General features: G+C 46.7%; 1 long non-coding RNA gene across 1 annotated transcript; it reads right to left on the reverse strand.

Annotated features, from left to right (window-relative positions):
• Window positions 1-1,906: 1,906 nt before the first annotated feature.
• Window positions 1,907-6,935, reverse strand: LOC123065362 (uncharacterized). Its single transcript, XR_006430992.1, has 3 exons — window positions 2,644-6,935; window positions 2,441-2,579; window positions 1,907-2,064 (listed from the first exon to the last, which is right to left on the reverse strand). It is a non-coding gene; the product is annotated as an uncharacterized lncRNA (long non-coding RNA).
• Between the last annotated feature and the right edge of the window lie 20,908 nt (window positions 6,936-27,843).

Here is a 27,843-nt window from a genome sequence, read left to right on the forward strand (position 1 = left end):
GTAACTCATGGAGATACCGGTGCAAAAGGAGGCGTGCGGATGTGCGGAACATGCTAGAGATGGTGGGGTGATCCCGGTTACCGGGTTCCCACGGTTCATCGGCATGGCGAACGAGGAGGAACGTGCATGAAGCAAACGGGCACGGTGCAAACATAGGGTGCATCTCATACAACACATGCATTCGGTCCACAGACGGCGTCTCGGGGTTATACCTTCGAAGCGTGCGTTTTCGAAGCGAATCGGTTCGGAGGGGAAGTAGTCGTTCTCGCGACGGTAGAGGTTCACGTTTCGGAGAGGAACTTGTCGTATCCATGTAGTCGTTCACGTGTGACCGTGGTGTAGTCGTACATGTCAGCGATAGTGGAACTTGGCGGTCTCGACGGTCATCGGGGTACTTGTTGGTCCGGTCTTGGCGTCCGCAATCGTAGTGGTACTTGGCGGTTTCGTGTAGTCGAACTTGACGATCCAGGTATGGGTCTTGGCGGTCTTAACGAATCCAAGGACAGAACCATGGCGAGGTTCAGCAGCTCCCCCACGTCCATGATGAAAAACGAAGCTCGGGCAGGGAGTCGGAGCAGCAAGTGGGGCTCGCTGGGCCTCGGCGCCGGTGCAGGGACTCCGGCAGGCGGGACTTGGCGGCAGCAGCAGGTCCAGGAGGGGTCGCCGGGGCTGGACGGCACGAGGACGACGCCGACGAGCTCCACGGCCACGGCGGACGGCAGAACTGGACGGATTCGAGGGCAGGGAGACGGCTTGGCGACGCGGGACTTGAGGCGCAGGAGGATGATGGCTGCGGGCACGGGTGCTCGAGGAGCTCCTCTCCTCGGGCGCTCGGGCGAAGGGGACGCCATGGAGACCAGGCGCGAGGTGGAGGGAGCAGCTCCGTCGTGGCGGGGTACGAGGCGAGGACGAGGAAGCCAAGGGGAGGCGTCGCGCACGGGGTGGCCCTCCTGGTGGTCGCCAACGGCGGCGGGTGGCGACGGGCTCCGGCCTGGTGGCTGCTCGGGGATCCGGCAGGCGGGGCTCGCGCCGCGGCGGCGGCTGATAGACGAGGAGGCGGGCGAAGTGGGGCTTCGGCTGTGGGGCGCTGCGGGATGAAGAGGGAGCGAGGAGAAGGGAGAAGACGAGCGCGAGGAGAGGGAGAGATGGGGATCGGGCGCAGGAGGTGAGGCGTGCGTGCGGGTGTGGCGGCGGGCAGGGAACGAGAGGGAGAGAGATGCGGAGGAGGGGGTCGGGCTAGGTTAGGAGGGTTAGGTGGGCTGGGCCTGAGAGGCCGGTTGGGTCGGCCCAGGTGGAGAGGAAATGGCCAGAGGCCTGGTTGGGCTTACCTCTCTCTTCTCTCTCTCTTATATTTACTTTAGCAGAAAAGCAAAAAGAGAGAAGAAAAGAAAAGGAGGGTTAGGGAAAGAAAAAACGCAAGGGGATATTTTTCCCGGACTCGCAAAAATGAGCTTGTTCCAAGAAAAATAGAAAGGCCATGATTGAAAGATTTAAATTCAAACTCATTTGAATTTAATTCAAATGGGTTTGAACGGAAGTGAGGGTTTGGGAAGGTCCAAAAATGTTTGGATTTTTGGTGGAGCTCCGGAAAATGATGAAATAAATATTGGCAAGGTTGGAGACCAAACTTGAAGCAGAAAAGGAACGAAATTATTTGTAAGTGTGTTTTGGTGATTCCAAAATAGTGGAATATTTAATATAGCTCCCTAATATTGGAGGATATGTTATAAAGAGAAGTCACCATGTGAGTCCCTCGATTTAAATGGATCGAAAAATCCATACAATTTATTTAGTTGAGGTTTTAAAAATTAATGATATGATGGCATGATGACATGATGCAATGCACATGATGCAAGGATGAATGCAACAAATAAAACAAATCACACGACGAAACTCGGAATAGCTGGAAGTCTTCTGGAGCGTCGGTCTCGGGGCGTTACAGTACCTGGGCGATGCATCGGCTTGTACTGAGGGTGTAGATTAGAGTGGCTAGAAGAGGATATAGTAGCATGCACACACCACCATATAAGTCCAGAACACATGTATACATGCACACATCTCCATCTACAAGGAAGGATAGATGAGTAATTGATAAGAGAAAAAAGGTATGCTAGAATGTAAACCTGGAATTGGAAAAAACAAGTATCAAAGTTTTTACGGAAAAATGCCAACGGGTCAGTTCCACAGCTCTTTCAATTTGCAGGAACTAACAGAAACACTAATAGAGAAATAGCAAAGCACCATCTTTTTGGTAATACAGGAAATTATGAAAACACCATAACATGATTTTTGCTAATGGGATATATACTGATGTACTACTACAGGTTTGTTGTCAAACTTTACTTGTTGTTTGGGATGCACTTCTTTTATGAAACTTAAATGAACAGGACTGAATTGCAACACTAAGAATTTCATAGCATTTTTCAGAAATTTAGTATACCTTCATTTTTGGAAACTGCTTCCTATTCCTGCTATTTTTTCAGTTTTTTTTGTAAACTGAGTCTTCTACGTTCCAGTGTTGCATCTTCCTCTAAATTCATCTCTTTCTTCATAAATGTTGCATCCTGTTTTTCGGCATCCTGCAAAAAAAGGATCAAATTTTGAAAGATTGAGCCATTGAGGAAGTACAGGGGGTTGCCGGACCTGGAAGAGGAGGTCGTCGCATGAGCAGCCCCGCCGGATACAGCTATGGAGCACGAGGTGGCCTAGACGCGATTCTTTGAGCGACCAGAGGCGGGGCTAGCAGTTGGACTGTGAACCATGGAAGAGCTCGATTTTGTCAAGCACGAACAGGTGAGCGAAGCCCAAACTTAAAGAGGAAGACTAGCTGAACTGAGAAAGTAAAGTGATTTGTCACGCACATCCACTGGAACTAAATAACAACACACACACACACACAGACTGATGAGTGTACAATTCATCAAACTTCTAAACAGTAGGCCTCTAAATAAATTCAATAGATACTCTTTAACTATACCTAACAAACTAAGCCAAAGCTCAATCCTAAAAAAATACTACAATCATTGAGGTTGTGTTAATTACATCGTCCTTTACATACTGATGTACCACTACTAGTCTACTAAATTGTTCTTATATGCATCCACTTGTGGAATTTAAAGTAAGAAGTATTGGCTGAAACAAAAGAGTACTCATTTCAAATAGGGATTCATGTTCTTGCGCCTACATATTACAATCTTGATTTCTTACTGAGGGTGGCCAAGGCGACCAACGGGAACTGTAGTTGGCCGTGCTTGTTCTGGGCAGCAAACTCACACCAGGTGGAAGTGATCACGGGTAGCAGGGATCACGGGTGGCCTTCATCTCGCTACCGGACATAGGGTGCTCGCGCTCGTGGATGTCGAGGACGGGATCGACAGCAAAACATGACACTGCTGAAATTAGATAGCATTGACAACAAAACAGGACACTAGTGAAAAAAATCCTCCAGAAAATGGCCGTTCTCCTAGATCGAAATAAGGGTGTACGTGTTTTCAAAAATAGGGATATGGATTGAACTAATTTTCTAGGTACGGTGGAACTGAAGGAAAAGATTTTCAGAAAGGGGAGGTGGATTGAACTGAAGGCGTTGGTGAGGGCGTTCGAGGACGGGTGGCTGCGGTGGGGTCGCAGGCCACCATGGATGACGGTGAACGTCACCGGGCGGACCGCGACGACGGAGGCCGCGTGGTGGAGGGACGATGCACTGGCATTTTTTATTTGAACTAATCATTTCTTTTATTTCGAATTGATCATTGTTTTTAATTCATACTGGTCATTGTTTTTAATTAAAACAATTTTTTCCTTTCAAACCAGTATGTGTGCATGTGTTGGAAAAGTGAGGTACCAGTCAGTCAGTCATGTTCATGAACGGAGGGATCCTTGCCATGTCCCGTGTGCTAGGTCTACTCATTTTACAAAATGAACCTTTTTAACTGAATTTAGCTTTACAGAGAGTGCATGCGATTTTATAAAATTATGAGAATGAATAAATATACACACCAAACTGACAACAGAATACACACCAAACTAATACTGAGTTTAGTATAGAAATTCTCTTTTCATGCACTGACGATATTTTCTTCTCTGTGTACTGGAGAACAAAGAACAAAAATACACACCGAACTGACGATACAATACATATTGAAGAAAAGGGAATTTCTTATCTTTGAAATGATGATAGAATACATAGCGAACGGACAGGAGAACAATGTCTATTTGTGTTTTTGCTTTTTTCATGAATTGACGATATTTTACAAAAATCAATGTACTGACAACACTTCTTCAGCTTAGTGCACAATGTCCAGTATTATTTTGTCAGGTTATTTCATGGAAGGCACTACAAGAAATCAGTGGCAATAATCAAATTTCAGTTTTCAGTGGCAATAGGTGTAGTAAGTGAAGTCGAACTGACCTCGTCCGTGGCGGAGGTGAATGGCCTCAGGTGACGGAGTTGAACGGCCTGTGCGCTGAGGCGCGGAGGGCGACATCGGAACATGGTCCACACATGGCGCATTGCCACGAGAAGTGGTCACGTCGCCAGCAGGAGGTGCGGGGAGGCGTGCACCTCTTTGGGAGGAGGTGCGTCACGCCTGGTGACTGTCGAGGTGTCGGGGGTGAATTAGAGTAGCAACACTTTTGTTTTTGATTGGCTTGGCACAACAAGATATACACCTAGCAATCTAGGCCAAATAAAATCCATAGATAACAGATTGACCAAACCAAAAATCCATGTACTGAACTTATTTATCTATACACTTGATTCCTTTATGTTTTATCTTATAGAGAAATACTGAAGCAAAATCTGAACATGATCACATTACCACAAGGAGGTAAAAGACATGTAAAACCAGTGCTCAAGCATTGATGCTTCATGATCAAGAATTGGCGCAAAATTCAGAGACAAAAAATCTTGCGATGAAACTTCAGGATCAACAATTGGTCACCTCCTCCATAACAAAATTCGTGAAATAAAGAACAATTGTGCAAAAGTAGATCAAAATGAACCGGAGAGAGTTCTGGGGCGGTGACCACCATTGTAGTAGGATACCTCGTTGGCGACCACACGAGAATGGGGGATGAGGCATGGCCTGCAGCAGTACAAGGAGGCAACCTGCATAAGGAAGAGGTTGTGACCTGACAGCGGAAGAGGCTGCGACCTAACGGCAGAAGAGACCGCGACCTGACGGCGGGGGTTAGGAGGCAAGAATGATGGTCGCTTGGACAATTTTTTCACTAGGTTTGTTTTCAGTATTAAAAACTATTTACTACATTACAAAAAACACCTAAAGATGCTCCAAACAAACTTCTGAACTTGCATACAACCCTCTTTGAACTTGCGATATGAAACTTTTTGCACTTACACAAGTTGGCAGTGGAAGCAAGCAGCAACCAGAAGCATACTATTGTTTTACAGTACTCAAAAGCACACAAAGATCACATCCGCAACACAGTGGTGGGCTGATATCTATGGTTTCTTGATTGTTCCGTGGATGGATTCTAGTACTCCCATATACTAGTGTATGTGAAGCAACAACAAAGATTGGCCTTTTTATAGAAAATCAAAATGGACAGTACTGAATCTTGCACTTACCATTATAATTTTTGGGATTCAACTTGTTGTGGAGTTAGAGGGGAAATCCACACATGGCAGCACGTTCAGTTGAAAATAGAGGAGAGCAGAACACATCCATAGAATATACTCCAAACTCCACACACGAGCGAGACCGGGGGGCTCCTCGTTGAGCGCTGGCCGAGCGGAAGACGCAAAGTTGAACGGCCAAAGCAGATCAGCCAGGACGAACTCCACAGCTGCACAGGGAGGCTCCCACCCCCGACTGCCGTGCCCCTCCCACCTCCGGCCGCCGCACGCCTCCCACCCCCGGCCGTGACGCATAACGACAAGTTCAACTTCGTTCAACAAGAAGAAAATCCATTTATACTCATGTATACACCCAACAAGCATCAAATTCCATATACCTAAACTTCCATTTATTGATATACTTGAACTTATTTGCTGTTAATGTACATAGACTTTGTAATTAAACATCAAAACTAAGAGAGATAGCAGTCATTGAACTGAACCAAAATTAGGAATTGAATTGGACTAAATCAAGAAACTGAACCGAGTGTGGCACGAGTTAGTCAATGTGGAAGATCATTCCATTTTTCCATCTCTCTCTCTCTCTCTCTCTCTCTCTCTCTCACTCACATCACCCTGCTGCAGCAACAAATAGCGGGAGTGCACCAGCGCAAGCAGAATGGGCTTTATGCAACTTTTGTCTTAATTTTTTTGACTGAACTGAGATTGAATTTTCACTGAACTCAACTTAAACATTGCCAGAAATTAGTTGAACTTTTTGTACTGAACTTAGCTGAACTTTGTACAGGGATCCACATTTTACCTGAAATTTATTACATGGATTTGCAAGGCTGGCCGGTGGTGAAAGCGGGGCGAGCAAAGGCACAGGAGGACCTACTAGATGTTGTCGCCATTTCCATCATAATCTAGGAGGAGGAGGATGATGGGAGCAAACCTCTATGGGCGCAATCGCTCGGGACACGTCAGGAGTGCGGCCGCCGGTGGCAAGGACCGGCCATCCCTCGCTGATCGACCACCGTGGCTAGCCTCATTTATGAAGTTGGCTCGTCAGGCAGCAGTGGGATAGTTGTGCGCGAAGACCAGTGACGCTCGGAGGCAGGGGCTAGGCGGCTCCGCACTAGGGTAGGGAGGTCGTGGCTGTGGCCGCTGGGGCAGGGGGCCTGCGGCAGCGCACTGGGAACGGGAGGTCGTTGTGGTGGCGTGCTGGGGCAGGGGGGGCGGCGGCATGCTGGAGTAGGGGGACGACAGAGGCGCGCTGGGGGAGGGGCCGACTGCGACGCACTGGGGAGGGGCCGGTGGAGGTGCGCTGGGGGAAGGGGCCGGCTGTAGCGCACTGGGTGGGGGTCTGCGGAGGCGCGCTGAGGGAGGGGGCCGGCTGCGGTGCACTGGGCAGGGGCCGGCGGAGGCTAGCTGGGAGAGAGGGCCGACGGAGGCGCCCTAGAGTAGGTGGTCATGGCGATGGTGGGGGATCGGGTTGGGGAGATATATATATATATATATATATATATATAGGGTGGGTCTATTCTGCTAACACCCTTAAGACTTCTTCTGCTAACAGCATAATCTTATTCTGCTAACACCCCGAGACCCATCCGCTACAAAACTAACCGCGAGAAGGAACCGAACGAAATGCATGGGCAAAGAAAAAAAACACCCCACCTTATCCTCACCTCAGCCACCCACTCCTCTCTCTCTCCCCCATGCTCCACCACCGCACCACCTCCCCCACGCCGCCGCACCAACTCCGTCGGCCATTGCGCTACCTTCCCCGGGTCAGGGCGCCATTCAACCGAGCCCCCACCACCACTTCGCGCGGCACCGCACCACCTACCTTCCACCGTGCCGCAGCACCACCAACTCCCTCCATGGCGCCGCCTCCACCACCTCGCGCTCTTCCACAGCCTGCAGCCACGGCGCTGCCCCCTTCCTCCCCATTGCTCCTGCGCGAGGAGGCGGCGCCCCCATTCGGCCTACCTACCACCACCTTCCCCCAGCACCTCCCCGGGGACGGATCTGGGCGGTTCCGGTCCATCACACCACCAGGCAACGGATCAAGGAGCACACATTTGCCTCCTCGTCCCCATCCCGGACCCCTCCTCTCACGCCGCCGTGGATACGAGCCACCGACACTAACGGCTCGCGCCCCGCCGTCGTCACCACCAGGGCCGACCGTCAACTCCGACCACGCCCCCGCCAAGCATCAACCGGATCTGGCGGGATCCGGTTCCACCTTACTTGTCCACCCCCTGCCCTCTGGGTAGCTACCCCGACAACTATGCATCCGCCCGAGCTCTCAGTGCCTCCCCGGCGGCCATCCTCTTCCTATCGGGTCACCTCCCCTGGATCCCAGAGAGGCTAAGGTGCTATCCCAGCGTGATGGCCGCACGGCTTCCCCTCCTCAGATCCGGTGGTCATGGCCTCCGCCGTCTCCTGTGCTTCTTCCCACAATCGTGGCTGATGAGTAGGACGACGACTCCGGTTCCTCTCTGACTGCTCCAATGGCATGCAAGAAGCTCCCCTCCCATCTCCATGGGTCGTGTATGTGTGCAGCTCGTGGGCGTATTGTGTGAAGCTCGCGTGCGCGTGCATCTGCAGTACGCATGCAGCAGTGGATCCCGGCCCTCCGTCGCTGGAGCAACAATGGTTATGGTGGTGCAGTGCACCGCGACTCTACATGCATTGCAGTGGGCGTGTGCCCCCTCAAGTACCTTGTAGTATCGGGGCGTCAGCGAATTCTTCCCTGTTGACGACTTGCAGCTCTTCGGCGAGTGGCTTGTGGTTCGTGCAGCTTGGGCGTGCAGTCCACTGCTCCGTTCATCCCTCCCGTGCTCGCCAGCTCAACTCAGTGCACGACAAGCGCGTGCGCAGTCCACTTATCCCCTGCTCACGGTCCTTTCCCCTACTTCCAATGTCAACAGGGAAAGAAGACGCTTGAAGTGCTGAATGACTTGATATTTCCGACAGTTTGCAGTGGCGCCTGTAGGTAAGAAGGCGGCAATGACGACCTGGAAGAGCAGTATCCACCCAATTGCCTCGTTTATCAATTTTCTTGTTGTTGGAAACTACACTTCATTACTTCATTGTAAAAAACTGCATTTCATCCCGTTTATTAATTTTCTTGTTGTTGGAAACTACACTTCATTACTTCATTGTAAAAACTGCATTTGGTTACGATGCAGTGCTCTTTGAGAGAAGTTGAAGCCCATATCACAAAAAGTAAAGTGCTCTTTGAGAGAAGTTGAAGCCCATATCACAAAAAGTAAAGTTGCTTCGGGCTGAAGATGTTCGCTTGACTGTACTGAGCAGTTCTTTTGTCGAACTAGATTTTTTTTATCATGCTATGTGCTTTGAGAAAAAAATGATGTGTTCCATTTTATGGTGATTACTGGTTTACTTTGTAAAAAAAGAGAAAAGTTAATTCCCATGAGAAGTTCACTTCTTTTTCTAATGCACTTTGTTTCATTTGTGGCTCTCGAAAACATGCATAGAAGAAAAGGAAAAAAATAAGTGCAGTTCACTTGATTCATTGCTGTAGTGATCTTCTATCTCCGAGCGGTTCACTATGTTGCCAAGTGCAAAAACAAATTGGAAGAAAACAAACTTGAAAAAGTTGTTTTTTTCATGCAGCTCACTCTGTTGTTTGTGTGCAGTACAAAGAAAATTGGAAAAGAACAATTGATGCAATACACTCACCTCGTCCCTGCAGTGTATACTCATTGATAAAAAAAAGTTACAGAGACGATAAAATAAAAAGAATGTGGCTCACTTTTCGTAGTATTGCAGTTCACGAACGCTCGACATGAAGTGCACTCCACGTCGTTTGGAAAAATTTACATCCCACAAAAAAGAAATCATGTAGTGCACTTGCCCGTCTGATGCAGTGCGGTTTTCAATCCAAAGCAGTGCGTTTTTCTGTCTGATGCAGTTCCTTCATCGATTTTGGGTCCGCGGAAAATAGTGTCCGCATTTCAGCAAAATCAAAACAACTCTTAAACCTTAAGGAACTAGCGGAAGTGTTCTACAGGAAAAAGTTGTGCCTCGTCGATATCTTTCCAACGGCGTATATTTTGAATCATTTCGACCAGCGGTTTGTAAAAAATTCACAAAAAACAACCGCTGCCACTCATTGTGAACCACACCATTTTCAAAATTAACTAAAAACTGTAAGGAATCTCAAAAACATTTCAAGATATGAAAGTTGCGCCTCATCCGTACCTTTCCAACGGCATATCACACACCTCATTTCGACAAAAGGTTCAAAAACTGGAGCGAAAATAGTACTGAAAATTTGAATTTTTTTGAAAAACAGAATTCCGCGATTTAGTAAATTTGAAACTGCTCTTAAACCATAACGAATTAGAGGAAATGAAAGATATGAAAAACATGTGCCTCGATGATATATTTCCAACGGTGTATCATTTGCTTCGTTCCGACGAGCGGTTTAGAAGAAATCGCGAAAAAACGCTCGCTGCCACTCGTCATGGGCCGCACCATTTTCAAAACTGCTCTTAACCGTGTGAAATCTTGAAAAGTGTTCAACATGTCGAAGTTGCGCCTAATCCATAGCTTTTCAACGGTATATTACATGCCTCATTCTGATTAACAGTTAAAAAACTAGAGCGAAAACAGTACCGAAAAAACAACGCGTGCAGTTTTTTCCGACGAGAAGTTCACTCATGTGAGTACTGCAGCACACTTGGTTCAAAGAATGACGTGCACTTGCATTGAGAGTGTAGTGTGGAAGTGTTATTAGAATATTTATTCTGCTAATGTTAGCAGAATAGACCGTTTGTGTGTGTGTGTGTGTGTGTGTGTGTGTGTGTGTGTGTGTGTGTGGCTTCTACACAGCATCTCCATCATCATTATCAGTACATCCTACGCAGGTGAGTTAGGATGCACTTGATCCCAGGAAGGTACCTATCCTTCAAACCAGAGGAGTGATTCAAACCAACAACAGTACATAATATCCAACAAAAGAGGGTCGTGCTACAGCAGCAGAATACATGGTTCAGTCTAGATATCAGCACGAATCAAGCTGTGCATATTTGCTGTTGGCATGAACCACATCGCCGCATGTCGGGTTTGCAAAAGACATCCATCACATGGAAGCTTGATGCCTTTCACACACTGAAGATTATCTGGCAACAAGCTGTGTCGACGAATCTCCGGATATGGTGATTCATGAAACCTATGGTATGATGTGTAAACACAGTCCCCCCTGGCGAATGGAAGTTGCATAGCATGGTAATCATCACCGGTGATATGATCGATGATTGGTTGGATGATCGGATAATTGAGCCCGAGGAAAAAGGAGTGGTTGCCGAGGCTGTAAACCCTCCTCCAGTTGAATACGCCTGGCCCTACGGAGCTGGGATCTTTCTCGAACACGAAGCAGCCATAGCCATCAATGTCACAAACGCCCCACGCATTGTACTGCATGTAGTTTGATGTAATGGTTTGGTCAATTTGGTACGTGCGAATGAGCATCAAATGACCGCCGTCAGCTGAACGAGCGATAAACCACCACCCATCGGCTGGTATGATTCCAGGTCCTGGAATCATGAAGGCCAGTGCATTTGCATCTACTGTAACAATTCAAATTGGAGACCAAAAGGACAAAAATAAACAATCATGTTGAGAGTATGTGTGGAATTAAGATTATTATATAAGTGATACATATCATAGACAGAGAATTGCAATGTCGTGGTCATAATCATACCCCAAGTTATAAAAATAAGCCAATGGCTTTCATATTCTAGCAATATGTCATGGTTCAAACATCATGTAACAATGAGAGGAAAACAGCTATGACAGAGCCTACTAATATTCTACCGTAGCACTTACTACTACTGTTCGCATATCAACTCTAAGCAATAACATGCGTTGTTATAAAATCTTGGAAACAAGAGTAACATATAACAATCATGATGTTATGCTCATAATATGTATTCTAACAATCATTAGATGCCAATTTTTCTCATATCAACTCTAACAATAACATGTGTGGTCATAAAAATCTAGGAAATGAGAGGAACATATACTCCCTCCGTCCCAAAATAACTGTCTTAAGCTTAGTACGACTTTGTACTAGAGCTAGTACAAATTTGAGACACTTATTTTGGGACGGAGGGAGTAGCAATGATGTGGTTATAGACATACTATCTATTCTAAATTTGTAAATGAACAGGCAGTCGTATTCATAAGGTAAATATGAGATGAGATTGAACAATTACACGACGATAGATTCCACTAGTATAGGCAGCTAATCTATGCGTCGACAGCGTAAACGATGCCATCCTGCACTATAGCATCAGACAGAAATGTTGCCTCAACAGGATTGATGATGAGCCATAACCATGTATGATGACCGGATTCCAGATAGACTAATCCCATGTCGAACAAGGCAATGAGCTTGTAATCCATGTAGTCTTATGATGGTGTGGGCACTTCGCAGATTACAACTTTCAGCAAATAGAGGTCGAGCCAAAAGCTTGACGCGTCTCGTGCGTAGTAGGCAAGAGTGTCCGGCGGACCGCGAGGCTCGATGGCGGTGGTATCCAACAATGGAAGGGTGTGCTCTTGCTGGGTGTAGATATCCACGAGACACCACGGACTACCGGATTGGTGGATGAGGGCGATCCAGTTGGCCTTCATGCCCACCCAGTAGTGGCCGCGCATGAAGGACAGGTGGACGGGTAGTGGTAGCATGTCAAGGGGCACCACGGCAATCGTCAAGTCGGTGTCTGGGCCACCTGTGAGGATCGGGCATCAGCAAGCTGGGTGTCTTGAAAAGAGCCGGACAGTTGCAGACAAGTAGACGGTACAAAGACACCGAGCATGCAGCCAGATGGACGGTGCTGAGTAGGTCCATACGATTACAGATCTGCTCCAAGAGAACATCGGTGAGGGAATTCCAATCGTGGCTCTGCGTGTAAGTCGGTTCTACCATTGGGGTTTTCGGTGCCTGCGAGCTAGCGGGGAAGTGGATTCAGGCGAGCGAGCGAAGAAGATTCTCTTCATGTGGCCGAGCAGTGAGCGAGGGGATATGGTACGCGCGAGCTACCAAGGAAGATGGCGTGGGCGGGCGAGAAGTGAGCAGGGATAAATGGTGTGCGGCCGACGATGGGGAAGAGAGGAGGAAGAAGAAGAGAGGAGGAAGAAGAGTGGAAGATGGGGAGGAAAGTGCATTAAATCTCAATTCTACTAGCACTACTACCAGGATATACCGTCCTTCGGAGTGTAAATAGTTACACCAATGACATGTGGGTCTACCACAAGAGGGCCCATATGTCAGTTCATGGAGGACAAAGTTGCGTAGGCGTATTTGCGGAAGCGTGCTCTACTGGCAAACATGATGGCAGTACTGGGTAAGGCTGATTTAGTAACACCAACACGCTAGTTGAGCTTATTAATTACGTGTCCCATCTGCTGCAGCGTGTATTGTCACTTCACTGTGAAGACTAGTTGAATAGTTCTCTCTGACCGAGATGGGGAATAATGGATCGCAAAGACTTCCTTTCTACAATATCCCTATGCCTCTATACTCACTTCACTCATTTTGCTTCGTACCTAGTCACTTGTTGAAATATGTAGAAAGACAAATACTCCATATTTGGGAACAGAGGGAGGCTTTTACTCCGTATTTGGGAACAGAGGTAGTATCACCATATGGAGGGAACAGAGGAAGCTTGAAATATGAACATGTCAATGGGAGGGAGTAAGCCCCATGCATGCATGCATGCATGCATGCAACATGCAACACTCACACGTACACATGGACGCACGCAACACACACGCACCCATGCGGCACACAACACACGACGCAACACACATGCTCACGCTCAAGTGCTCAACCTACTCCCTACGTCCGTGAAAAATTGTACATTCAGAGATTTACACATTGACCAGGGCATAATTAACGCCCAGAAGTAGCAGACTTATGTGTACATGCGACCATTGAGAGAAGAACATTAAATGTAGGTCGTTGCATGCTGTAATTAAGGATAGACATGTAGCCTATACCTACAACACAAGTTGGTGCATTAGTCAATCAATATCGATTTAGATTAAAGGCTAAATGCATTGGAAGTGTAGATGTACATCATGTACTACCCTCTTTGTTTTATAGCCGATGTACACTCTTTGTTAGAAGACCGAGAGAGTAAACGTGCATGCACTCACATACACAGCCAGGGTGGTACGCGCGCAAGGGTTGGACTCCTGTCGCACCTACGTAAAGTTTTGTTTAACTGATTTCTTTGCTCTGCGAATCGACAGGTGGGACCCAGAAACCAGGTGACAATTTAACCTGTCAACAAAGTGCCACATCGACTATGTGGCCGGTCAGTAGGGTGCAATACTGTGCTCTACGATGAGCTAGTGATTGTATAATCACCGCAAAACTATATATAGTGACCGTAAAGAGCATATTGTTACATACATTTACCGCTAGTGTATTTTTCTCGTTTAAAATTAAGCCATATTAATCAGAAAGGACGCAATATGGACTAGTACTGCTTTGATGTGTCCCATCAACTCGCCGAATGAGGAGAAGCTTGCTTACTACGCCTCTCCCTCGCCCACGCGTGCGGTGGTTCACATGACGAGGAGAGGGTTTTGACTACAACGCCGTCTCCCTCTCCCTCTCCCTCGCCCTCGCCCTCGCCCTCGCGGTGGACGTGCAGCAGCTCAATCAGTGTGAGATTGCCAGAAGAATATTGTACTGTAGTATCATCATTGTTGGACCTTCCGAAGAGGCGAAGAGCCAAGTGCAAGGTTCACACGAGTACGAGCTGTTGAACCTCCCGAAGAGGCAAAGAGCCAAGAGTAAGGTTTTATAGGAGTTATCATCCTAGTAGGAGTGTACTACAACTATAGAGAACAATGCTACTGTATGATGCCGCCACGTCACCTATATCCAAAGTTGTGCCACCTTTTTTTCCCAAAGAGCATGTTGGAGCCCGTGCAACAACCACACAAGTTGCACGTACACATACCATTTTTACTAGTAATAAATTCTAAAGGACAAATGCCAGTATGCCACACAAGTTCATCTCCAATTTATGTGATAAATTTGTGCACGACTAGTCTACATATATTCACAGCGCTACCGTTCACAATTACCGTACTCCACTTACACATTATACATGGGCTACATATCCTCCTCCAGGTTCCAGTCCCAGGTGTTCTTCATCGATGGCACGATCCATAGCGGTGGGCAACAGGAATCATTGTCATAGCTTTCTAGTCCGGTTCCACATGATGGAGACTCATCCAAGGTGGTGCGGCATAAATCAGGGATAGCATGTCGTTCATCCGGTGGTGCGCACTGAAGACACAACCATGCTTCATGAACGGCAGGCCTTCCGTGTCGTGCACGGAAGGTGGCATCCGCTTCACAATGGGGTAGCTGTCCTCGATGAAAAGCGAGTACTCTTCAAGAGTGTTCCTCGGCACCCACGTAGCATCACGGGTGTCGAACTCGGTGACGTTCATCTGGTACACGCGACATCTCAGATCTGGACACATGGTGACGTACATACTCAAGGTCCATGCATAACAATGTTGTGCTCAAACATGGTGGTCAGTAATACTGTGTAGCAAATAGTACTACTCCGGTACAGAGGAACTAAAATAACCGGCTTATTATATATAGCCACTCTTGGCTACTTGATGGGATAGTAAGACATGGAAAAACAAAAATGGTGGTAGCTAGTGGGTTCAAGTCTTCAAGGGCCTAGCTAGATATACGCGTCCTCCAAGGTAAAAAGTACTCCTACTAGGACTACTAAGTATACTACTAGTACAACAATGAAAGAGAATGCGAGAGGGTTAAAAAATGGAATACCTGGGTAGATGGTGACAGTCCGATCGTGGTAGATTATGTGACCATGTTGCACATCAGTGGTACCATGGGTAATGACTGCTAAGATAGTTGCTCCCAATATGCCAAAGTCAGCTACAAGGTTCCAGGTTAGACCGAATCGCAGATGCAAATGCACATCCAGGATCGACGATCTTATTTTGATTGGGGGATGACTGGTCCCTGCAAAATAATGGAGTACCGTTACAGAAGCAAATGGTGGTTTGTGCATTCCGTTTGTAATCTCCCGTACCATAGGATGGCAACCAAATGAAACAAGTCCCCTGGCTTGTCACTGCGAATATGCGGCCTAGATGGCGCAATACGTCTTCGAACATGTAGGGGTACAAATCTGCCGCCGCCAACATGCGCCAGCCTCTGCCATTACTGCCTCTTGCATTGATGGCAATCCTTATGTCGAACACCGCGATGAGATAGTAATTGTCGTAGTCGCGTTGCTTTTTCGGCGGGTCCACAATTGCTATCTTCTTCAATCTCATGTAGGCATCATCATATGTATTCAAGCCCAGCCAGTCCGGAAGGCCGATCCCAATGGTGGAGAAGGGGTCTACCAGAACGGCTGCACTGCTGTGGATGTTGTGCAAAATGATGGTGGTATCCGGCCGGAGGTATGCAAGCCAATCTTCTTTGGCACCGACCACAACCTATATATAAGACAGTGGATAGCGGAGAAATTACGGGATGGAAATGGAATAACTAAGTACTACATGATCAAACTCCATTACTGACCTGCTCATCGGACAAAATCCGACTACCTCTCAATGTCGGCAACTCTAGCGGAGTCAACGTGCAACCATGGCCAGGGAGCGGTGGACTGTTCAAAGGATTGTCCCATAGAAGAACCTTCTCCTCGAGGACGCATGGAAGACCAACAAGCATGGCCTTTTCCCAAGCCTGTTTAACCACTGTCTTGAAAAAGTTGGTGCAGGAAGCACCGAGTCTTGCGGCGGTGAGGATGTCGGAGCGGCGTGCGATTTCTCCTAGAGGATCGTCGTCCAAGGTCTCCCAGCCCTGACGAGGAGGAGAACTGCCTAGCGAATCCATGGGAGCAGCGACAAACTGCCTTCTCTTCGGGGGGAGGGGAACTGGCGAGGAGGAGATAAGAGCGTAGTAACCGCAGGGCCTCGTCCGTTCCAACTGTAGATCGTTCCTTAGCGAAGGGGTGAGGCTACTATTTACTACTAGTACTAGCATTATGGAACGTTATGGGATTGCATTATACTGTAAATAATAGCACTAGTAAGAAATTTTTGGCACTAGGTAGTAGTTTTTGGCGTGGATTAAGAAATTTTGGGTCTGTTTTTGCTATTTTTTGTACACGCCAACTAGTGTCAAAAAATGTCTTACATTATGTGACGAAGGAGCACGTACTCGTATTGTAGCAGTACTAGTACTACTTTCTCTCAACTAGTAGTACGATGTACGGTACTTCTAGTCTAGTCTAGTATAGTGCACCAGTTTTGAACTCTTGAATCTCAGGGCCAAGGAGCTATAGTTGGAAGTGGAGGGTACTACTGTTCTCTAGAACCACTGCTGTACTATCAATGCAGGGAAAGTACACCTGCGTAGTGTCCTAGTGGGTACTCTCGGTGCTCTATTCAGCCGCTCCTCTCACGTAGCTGGCCTACTCAGCCGCTCCTCTCACGCACACACTAGCAGCCTGTTTATCAGCGATAGTTACTATGGGGGCAGACCATTTGAGTTATTAGATACAGCGAGACTAGGCTTTTCGCTTCCATTTGTGGAGGTGTAATGGATCTCGTTGAACTTTGTTAGTAGTTCCTTCTTTATGAATGAGATGAAGCAAAGCTTTTCCCTCCGTTTCAAAAAAAACATCAAGAATAATTTCTTTTATAGTAGAGCCGATAATGGAGTGAAGTCCATGCGTGCAACGCCACAAGATACAGAGTAGTAGTAGAGCACTTTACGTACAAAGCCATATTGCACAGTTCCCAATGACCTGCCAGGCTTTTCCGGCTCCTCGGGCTTAATTTGGAGGCGCTAGTTTAAATTTAAATATGCTACTAGCTGACGAGGAAGCTGCAAGCGAGGTGCGGCTAGGGCGAGCATGCGAGCCACGGGATGCTGTGAAGGAAAACCCGTTCATGTGGCTAGGCTATCCAGTGCACCCAGATTGTGGTGCCGCACGTCTGTTTGACTTCAAAACTCAAACTACCCCGTGTAAAATATTGGCTCTCAACAAAGTTACTATTTAAAAAAAGGCCGCCGTGCGTTCGGCCGGGATCGGACCCACAAAACGAGGTATACACTCCCGCGACCACTAGTAGTAATCGTTGGAGTACAACGCAACCTAGAATCGCCTTTTGTCGCTAGTAGTATGTATATTGTTCCTTACAAGAAACCCGTAATAATGCAAGAAACCACTAAAATACCAAGAAACTACTACCACTTGCATACGTGGCAGACTTAAGATAAGACTACCTTATCAACCATTGTACATGCTCTTACCAACTAGCCCTACCAAGAAACGACTACTCTACAAAGTGTCATTATAGGCATGTTTCAACCCATGGCCCTGTTTGGATACATTTGTTGTCAATCTAACCCTGCCATCCAAACACCACTTTGGTTAGAGTTAGTTCAGGGTTAGAATCTAACTCTAACCTCTAACGGGGCCCATGTCGCCCATTAAGTCAACACCTTCTATTCGACCGGGCGTTATGACTTGTTGGACCTACATGTCAGTCTGCACAAAATCCCCGAGTGACCTCCTACCTCCGACCCGTCCACCTAGTCATCCTCGGCCATGGGACGCAGCTACTGCCACCGGCAGAAGGCGAGGTCAAAACCGCCGGTGGTGCCGAGCCCATGTTGCGGCAGCCCAGATGCCAGCTCCGTCCAGCTGCTTGTCTGCAAGGTTTGCTAGCTAGATTGGCACGGCAGCGCGGCGGCTTGCTCGCGCGTGCCGCGCTAAGGCCAGTCATCTGGCTCGAGCGAAGGCCAGCGCGGCGGCTTGCTCACTCATGAGTTACGCTCGGGCTAGCCTGCCAACCCGTGTGGAGGCCAGCGCGGCGTCCAGCCCGTCCGGCGGAGCGGCGGCCAACTCGCTCATCACCGGCGCCACCAGCGAACACACATCAATATTGTTTGAAGTAATGTTCAGGAAAAATAATGATTTGAGGGGGAATAACAGGATAGAAGGTCAGATGTGGGTTCCTCATGTCAACGGTCAAACAAAATGTGTTGGTTTAAGCTGCCTCGTCAGCACGGACGTGTGGGCCAACCCTTTCATAAATGGGTTTAAACGAACCTAATCGGTAGGAGTACTAGGTAGTAGTTTTTGGCGTGGATTAAGAAATTTTGGGTATGTTTTTGCTATTTTTTTACAATAGATTCTTCCTAGGGCTGGTTGAAAGTGGTAGTTTTTTGTTAAATACTCTACATATTGTAAGTAGGAGTGAAAGTTAAGCTTTGGAAGCCAATAAGCAATGCTAGATACATAGTGCATATGTGTACATGATTGAAAGTAAATATCAACCATGAGTGACTAATATCTTGATGGAAAACTCAAAACTATGGAATAGTAGGAAAATAAATGCATGGTTGGAAATACTAGCAATGTTCATGTGCGTTGCAACGAATCATAATTAGAATAATACGTATTCACAAACTTGATACAAAACACTCTAATTTTGATATACATATGTCACTAGAGATATATTATGTTTCAATTAGAATATATTCCTTGGGCTGTCTTGGTGAGATCAGGGAGGGATATGGTTAGTTTTAAGATACTAATTATGGGTTTTTCTGCAAATTGGTAGACAAGTGGGATGTTGGTGAGAAAAGGCAACAAACTTACCTCATATTCGTTAATGTAGATCTAATGGTCAGAAACGACGGATGGCAGACACACCATCATCACCAACTTAGTCTTCTGTAGGAGTACTAGCAAGATCCGTTCATTGCACGGAACATCAAGATGCATTTTTTTATACAAACACTTGTTGAGATTGACCCTTGTGGGAGTAATCCCATGTGTAAAAACTAGTGATATCTCGAGAAATATGAGATAAGGTGAAGAGGAGTGGGGTGTGGTGGTGATTGGTGGTCGGATTGAGCGGAGGCATGGGGATTGACGACGCCGGCAGCGGCCACTAGGCCAGTTTGTTCCAGCGGCTTCCTTTCTTAATTGCTCAACAATGAGGTTTGTTGGAGATAAGGATGAATGAGGGAAGGCCTTGTCTGCAAATGTGGAGATGGGTGCGGGTATCTTTTAGTTTAATTTCCATCTGTGAGATATAGATCGGACGGTCTATATTGCAAGATGGCGCACGTACCATCATCACCAACTCGGTTTTTATAAGAGAAGAAATATAAGTATGGAGATACATATGTATTATCGATACTTGCTTCCGTAAACTAGCATCTACATTCTATTCAACACCTCGGCATGTGGGGCCTTAGCACAATGACTTCTCGACTGTGTAAAACAAAGATTTTCCTGTCGCCGATAAGGAGGGGGTGACGGCGGCGCGATTTTTGGCTTGCTCTAGTCCTAGTAGTCATACTAGGTGGTCTAAGCACGTGTAGATTTATTCTTTTTCATGTCTCGTGTTTGTCGTACTGCCACAACTGTTGATGAATAGATGGTAAGTTATTCACGGGGAATCCCTTGTTGAGCGTGTTTGCAAGAGAGAGAGAGACAGTGTGCGTGTGTGATATGTTAGAGATTGAGGCAATGATAACAGATTCTTTGTGTCTATGTGTGTGGAGGATAGAGAGAGACATGTACATGGGGCTTTGTGTTGTGTAACGTGGAGACACATATACATAATTAGAGAGTGAGTGTGTGAGATACAGATGCGGACATTGGGAGAGATGAAAGGACTTAGGACATGAGAGATGAAAGGACTTAGGTCACGTCAGATGTCCTTGTGAAAGGACTTAGTTGTGGAGCCATCGCAACTAGGAAGCTTGAAGGGGTTAATTGGGACAAAGGACACGAGAGGTTTATACTAGTTCGGCTCCTTACGGTGAATGTAAGGCCTATGTCTAGTTGGGTTGGTATTGATGCTTCGATGACCAGGGAGCGAGATACGCTATGCCCGGCTCTCAATGAGTTGTTTCTTGCCCTAAGCCGCTAGCGGGTCACCCCCTTATATACACGGGTGGACGCCCTGCAGCCTACAGAGTCCCGGCCGGCTCATAAACAGTGTCCGGCTTGGCGACTAGTTATGTCTACCTTATATTACAAGTCATATCATTATGGCGGTTTACCACTACGGGCTTTAAGCCGCCTGTGGGCCTTAGACCTCCTATTGAACCATCATCTTCATTCTGGGTCTTGCGCTTCTTTCTGATGAGTCTTCTTTGCCTAACTTGGCCCCTCCTGGGCAGCTTACACAAATAGTTATATCCCCAACATTAGGCCCAGATTGATTTGAACCGGTTCATGTCAATCTTAAAAAGCTTAAGATATAAATCTTTCAACCTTCTGCCTGTGCAAAAGGTTTTCTTTAACCCGCCATGACATCATCTTTTGGATCTGTGTTAACCCTCCGTGACATCATCTTTAATTCAATTCCTTCTTTATTCCACCGTATCCTCCAACGGATCTTTGCCTTTACTGACCGTTCCGAAAACCGAGGTGTCGGGGCCGCTGGATAATAATGCTTATCTCCTCGTTTCTCGTGTCGTCTCAGTTATCCTTTCCTTATAAATAGGAACAACCTAGGTCTTCCCGTTCTCCTCCTTTAGTCGTCTTCTTCCTCTCGCTGCTTCTCTGCCACTCGAGCTCCGCCGTCGCAGATCTCCTCGTCTTCACCAACTCAGGCCGCTGCATCAACCTGGTTTGACCAGAAAAACGCGATGACCCTCCGCAGCAATCCTGCATCTGTAAGTCTCCTCTTTCTTGCTCCTCAGATCTGCATTAGGACCTTCGAGTTCTTCGCTATTCATTAGGAACTCTTCATAGATTTCATCACCACCATTGTTTCTTGATCTTGAAGATGGTATAAAACCGATGCGGTAGATATTCCGCACCCATTTCGAATGCAAATAGATCCCTTTCTGTCGCACAGAGGCCCCGTTCGAGCCCTTGAGCTTCATCTGTGCCAGTCCTAGGTCTAGAAAATTTTCTTTTCAGAACAGCTATTTGATCCAAAATAACAGCGGCAACTTGTGAAACCTGTTTGTTTCACCCGGAAATAAAAAATTGCCTCTGTCGAATATGTCTAAACACGACTGTCCATGTGGCCGGTTTAAATAAATGACACTGATCTATGAACCTTGCTTGCTTCACATGACTTAAGAAATTTTCACTGCTCTTGATACATGTAGCGGCTTAAATACTGTTGCATAGTTACCCATATATCATTAGGCCCCTTCTTAAGCCGCCACCTTGAATAGTTAAAAATATTTTCCTCCAGGTTAAATTTGAATCGGAACCTCTTATTTTATCATAGGACAACTGTCGTCATGGAACCTAAGGCAACCAAGGCCCCTATGACCTGTAATTGGTTCCCATCCATAGTCACAAGGAGCAAACTATCAGAATTTGTAAAGTTTGGCCATCTGCCCAAGAAGGAGGCCATGTCTTATCGTACCCCTGACCCGTCTGAAGAGAAGCCTCAACCCAAAGAAGGGGAGGTGATAGTTTTTACGGATCATATGAGCTGGGGATTTGCTCCTCCCGGTTCAAAATTCTTCAGGGATGTTTTGAATTTCCAAGTCTTCTGCGAGGTGTACCTAGGAGAGGAGCCCAATCTGCTTTTGTTTAGAGAGCTTTTCTACTTAAACCGGCAGAATGAACGTGCCAACGGGCCCAGTCTTGAACTTGGCGGCATCTCAATTCAGCGGCGGAGAGACTGCCTTTTTCCTTATGCTGAACTGTCGAGTCATCCGAAAGATTGGAATCAGACGTGGTTCTAATGTCAGGACACTTCTCCGACTGACGAGAGCCCTCTGCCTGGCTTCCGCGCTCTGCGCCTTGAGTCCAACCATCCGCTGGCGGATAAACTAATTGCTATTGAGCGTCTGCCTCTTGCTCCCACCATTAAGAAAGTCAAAGCTCTTTTGGGAAACGGCTTGAATGACATCGACCTGGTCCGAGTCTGGGTCACTTGGCGAGTACTTACATTAAGCCGCCGTCTCGGCTTAATGTGCACTTACTCAGGGGAAAAAGATGATCCACTGCGTCATAGCCCCGACGACTTACCAGATCGCTGCTGAAAGAGGGCACAGTAACTAGTAATGCCTTTGGCTTACTTCCCTTCTACAAGAAGAACCCGGCCCCAGCAGTGAGTTATCAACCTCAATAAATACTCTTTGCTATGTTACACCTTATTTTTACTCATAATCTCTTATATTTTTCCACGGGCCGATGACAACTTCTGGAAGTTCAAGTATGACCATGAGGCTGCCAAGCAAGCCAGGACAGCCAAGAAAACCGAAAGGAAAGCCGCCAAAATGGGAACTTCAAAGAAGAAGAAGCCAAATGCTTCAGATTTACTCAAATTGGATGACACTTATGAGGATGACGAAGAGGTAATCCTTAATTCTCTTAACTCCTTTTCCATCATTTTATTGACATTCTATCTTTTCAGGAGGATACGGGGAACAGCCAAGCGGTTGACGAAGAGGTATCTATAATCTCCTCCGACTCAGAGCCTTTGCCAAGGCAAAAAATCAGAAGGGTGACCTGGAAAGTAAGATTTTCACATCCTCTAGTTTATGAAGATCCTCAATTTCTTTTGAAGCAACAACAGCTTAAAAACCGGAGGCAGACCCGGACCAGCAAGGATGCAGAACTCTCCTCCGGCTTACCTGACGTAACTAGGAAACGTCGGACTGAGGTTATCTCCGATTTATGTTCTGTTTTACCTTTGGCGGGTTTAATTCGACAACCTCTCAATTCATTTGACTCCAATTATCAGGATACCTCTCCTTCCTCTAGCGAGTTTATGCAATCAAACATGCCGGCTTTCAAAACTGCCCCCGGGTAATGTAACTTTATTTGCCTTAGGCTTTACCTTACTCATGCTTTTGTATTTATCCTTCTACCTTTGTTGACAGCATGCAAGTGAAGCCCAGTAAGAGGGCAAAGAAGAATAAGTTGTGCCAAGAACCGGTCGTGACTGAACCGGCGCTTGACATGTCTGCTCCTGACAGTTACACCCATCAGCCGCCGCCTGAACCGGCCTCTGACATTCCGGTGCCAACCTCTGACCCGCTTGCCGAAGATACTCTCAACAGCTCCGATAACCCGGAAGCTCCTAGCCCGGTCAAGACAAATGACCCGGAAGTTGAGATTCTGAAAAGTCAGTTTGTTGAGCCAGGGTGGCCTACTATCCTTGCCTAATGTACTGCTAAGGAAGAACTCATCGAACGTCGAAAGGCCAAGCTGGACTTTACTGATTATACTCACTTAAGCATTGGAGACATAGTCTCGGGCTATTTGAATCAAGTGCATAGCAGTCGTAACCTGGAAATTGACATGGTGAAACAAATAGAACACAAATCTGAGGTATAACTTATGCTATTTACCTGAATCTTACTTACTGTATCAGCCCCCAAGTCTAATGCTTATGAATAAATATGATGTAGACTTAGGAAACTGCTTAACCCTGCTCTGTTCGGTTCAAAAAAAAGAAGATATTTGATCCGGTTGTAACATGACACCTTGAACTTGCGCTTATACATTAGCCGCCAAGTGCCAACCACCTTTGCTTTCAAAGTGCTTGGGACTTAATGTCATCTTACCATATTTCTTAACATAAACTGGCCTTGTTAATTAGAATTCTTCAGCATATATTAGCCCCCAACTGCCAAGTATCTTTGCTTGCAAAGTGCTTGGGACTTAATGTTACCCTACCATGATTCTGACTGTAACCCGACATCAATGCAGGCCAGCATAAGTAAATTTGAATCAGAAATTAATGATCTGAAGAGTCGTCTGACAGCTCAAGAGCTTGAAATTCAAAAGGCCAACTACAAGTTTGAATTCAGCGTCTCTGAACAAGAGAAGTTGAAGAAGAATTTTGAGTCAGAGAAGAAAATCTGGGCTGATGAGAAGGCTTCATTGGTCACCCAGGCCGAGACGGCAGAGGCATCACTTGCAGAAGCAACAACCAAGCTATCCGACTTAAAGCGCCAGATATCTCAAATGGTCTCAGCCATCTTCGGTAAGTTACTATACATAACCTCAAAACATTGTAATCCTTCCTTTGATGACTATTGTATTCGTTATCCCCGGCTCACTTTATGTTTGTGAACACAGGCCCAGGAGCACCAACCTAAAGCAGAACATGCTGATCAAACTTAAGGCGGTTTATACTCTAGTGGAGCAACTGTACACCGGGTCACAACGTGCTTTGGCCGTTGTAGCTTTATCAAATAACACTCCTCACCTTCTGCAAGACGTGCTGAAGTGTCTTGCTGTGCTACCTCAGCGGATCCAGGATTTAAGGCGGGCGTCCTCAAGAGCCGGGGCCGTAGCCGCATTGAGCCGGGCAAAGGCATGGATTCCAGAACTAGACCCGGCTGACCTCGCCCTTGGATACCCGAGCTTGAAAAAGGATGGGACCGTATTTGATGATCAAGATTTCACCGCCTGCGTCAAAGTCATACGCCCCATGGCTACCCTCATTAGGAACGACACTGACCTTACCAAGTATCAGCCAGGTTATGACAGTGAGAACCGGAGGATTCCAACACCTCCCTATAATCAAGTCAGCCTGATCCCTCCAACTCATAAGCATACCTTTGCCCCTGAAGTGGACCCAGCGGTTTAATAGATGATGAAACTGAGTTTGAAGCCCTTGAATGGCATTGACTGGGCCTCGTCAACCTTCCAGGACAAAGCAACCGACGGAGAGGCGGAGAAGGATAAACCGGAATCTTCAAGCCTGCCGAAGGAGTGAACTGCCAGGCGTTTTATGACTTTGCAAAAAACAATGCTCCATTTATTCAGACTCGGGGAGTCTTGTAATAGGGTAGAAAAAAAACCTCTCAATGTTTTTCATGCCTTCACGCATGTTTATGGCACTTTAACACTTTTGTAAGCCACCTTCAGCTATATATTTCCAGCTTACGTTGACCGTTTATTTCCTTGATGTTAAATTTGCTTACCTTATCCTGCATATGAAACAAGCAAAATTCCCTTGGAAGATTACTGCATCAGGGGTCATATAAAGTATTGATAACTCAGAGAATGAACCCAAAACTTCAAACATAGGCCGACTTATGATTATATTTGTTAAACATAGTCACAATAGCATAGCTGCGATCTTTTTGGTAATCTCACCTGCTTATATAACCTTCACCATGCGATAAGTGCACCCCCTGAAACTTGGAACCTATAATGTTCACCTGGCACTTAACAATCTGGGGTGATCAATATTAAGCCGGAAGAATAAAAAACCATCTCATAGTGCTTTCAAAAAAAAGTCTCAAGATAGTCAAATAATTATACTTATGAAATGTAATGAGTAATAAACAATACTCACAGGCTTCTGATTCGAATACGATCAGTTAACTGTTCCAAAGGGGTTAAGCTAAGATTCAGATACGATCATATAGCCCCCAGTGGCTTTGGCGATGCCGATCAAGTGGGTATCAATAGCTGTGTTCTCTTTGGTTCGAATACGACCTATGTTTGAATAGGAAGCCCCCAAGTGACCATAAGAGTTGTTTAATGACGCTGATTCGAATATGATCCACGTCATACCCAAACGGGTGAAGCTATGATTCAAATATGATCAAGAAGCCCCCAAGTGGGTTTGGTAGTATGCCGATCAAATGGGTATCGACAGCTATGTTCTCTTTGGTTCGAATACGAGCTATGTTTGAACAGGAAGCCCCCAAGGGATCATGGATAGATTCAGATATGATCATAAGCCGGACCAAAAGGAAAGCCAGATTCAGGTATGATCCGCTCCCTGTTGGTTGTTTTCACCACCTGATAAAAAAGACATATACACTGTTGAGGATAAAAAGGACAGAGGTCCTGCTTTATTGCTTTATATAATATATACACTGTCAAAATATATACATTTTGAGAGCCGGTGGCTTAAGTATAGTAAGGCCAGAGATGGGCGATATTCCACGGCCGGCGGGTCTCCTCCTCCGACATACGTGATTCTTTGTGATCTCGAACATAGATGAGGTAGTATGACCCGTTGTGCAGATTCTTGCTGACCATAAAGGGTCCTTCCCAAGGTGGGGATAGCTTGTGCATGTCAGACTGATCCTGGATGAGCCGGAGTACCAAGTCGCCTTCCTGAAAGGTTTTGCTCCTAACCCGGCGCCTGTGATAGCGGCGCAGGTCTTGTTGATAAATCGCCGAGCGGGCTATTGCCAAATCTCGCTCCTCATCCAACAAGTCAAGTGCATCCTGATGAGCTTTTTCGTTGTCAGCCTCAACGTAAGCCGCCACGCGGGGTGAATCATGCCGGGTGTCACTTGGCAGGACCACCTCTGCACCATACACCATAAAGAAAGGTGTGTAGCCTGTAGATCTGTTAAGCGTAGTGTTGATGCTCCACAATACAGAGGGTAACTCCTCCACCCAATAACCCGGAGTGCGCTGTAAGGGGGCAAAGAGCCGAGGCTTGATACCCTTTAGGATCTCTTGATTAGCTCTTTCTGCTTGACCATTGGATTGAGGATGAGCAACAGCCAAAACATCAAGCCGGATATGTTCTCGTTGACAGAACTCTTCCATGGCACCCTTGGAGAGATTAGTGCCATTATCAATTATAATGCCGTGTGGAAAACCAAAACGAAAGATCACCTTTTTCATGAACTGAACCGCCGTGGTTGCATCACACTTACTGACTGGCTCTGCATCAACCCACTTTGTAAACTTATCCACTGCCATCAGGAGGTGTGTCTTTTTATATTTAGACCTCTTGAAAGGCCCAACTATGTCAAGCCCCCAGACTGCGAACGACCAAGTGATTGGAATCATCCTCAACTCTTGAGCCGGCACATGAGCTCGTCGTGAGAACTTTTGACAACCGTCACATTTACTGACCAGATCCTCCGCATCAGCATGAGCCGTCAGCCAGTAGAAACCATGACGGAAAGCCTTGGCCATAAGAGATTTTGGCCCGGCATGATGGCCACAATGCCCTTCATGTACCTCATGAAGTATCTCTTAGCCCTCCGTAGGTGACACACAACGTTGAAACACCCCAGTGACGCTTCGGTGATGTAACTCGCCATGAACAATCGTCATAGATTTGGACTGCCTGACGATTTGTCTTGCCAAGGTCTCATCCTCAGGCAACTCTCCCCGGGTCATATAGGCCAAATATGGCATTGTCCAATCCGGAATGACATGAAGAGCTTCCACCAGCTGTGCCTCCGGGTCTGGCACTGCTAATTCTTCCTCTGT

This window comes from Triticum aestivum, chromosome 3B, assembly GCF_018294505.1.
Source record: "Triticum aestivum cultivar Chinese Spring chromosome 3B, IWGSC CS RefSeq v2.1, whole genome shotgun sequence".
Taxonomy (NCBI): Eukaryota; Viridiplantae; Streptophyta; class Magnoliopsida; order Poales; family Poaceae; genus Triticum; species Triticum aestivum.